Here is a 231-nt window from a genome sequence, read left to right as displayed (position 1 = left end):
AGCTCTCTGGAAAAAAAATAAAGGCACCGAGGGCAAACGCCGCTATCAGTAAAAGGTGAAAGCAGCGTTTTAAAGAACAAAAACCCACCACCACGAGAAGAGGCAGCACCGCACCGCAGCGTTTCGCCTACAACGAGAGGCCACGGGTAGAGCCGGGCGCATGGGGGCCAGAGGGCGGTTCCGTTTCGGCCCTAGAGGTGGGTCCGCGCCGGGCACGTCCGGGCGGCCCAG

Source organism: Buceros rhinoceros, unplaced genomic scaffold (assembly GCF_000710305.1).
Source record: "Buceros rhinoceros silvestris isolate BGI_N320 unplaced genomic scaffold, ASM71030v1 scaffold38249, whole genome shotgun sequence".
NCBI lineage: Eukaryota > Metazoa > Chordata > Aves > Bucerotiformes > Bucerotidae > Buceros > Buceros rhinoceros.
This window is presented reverse-complemented; position numbering follows the sequence as displayed.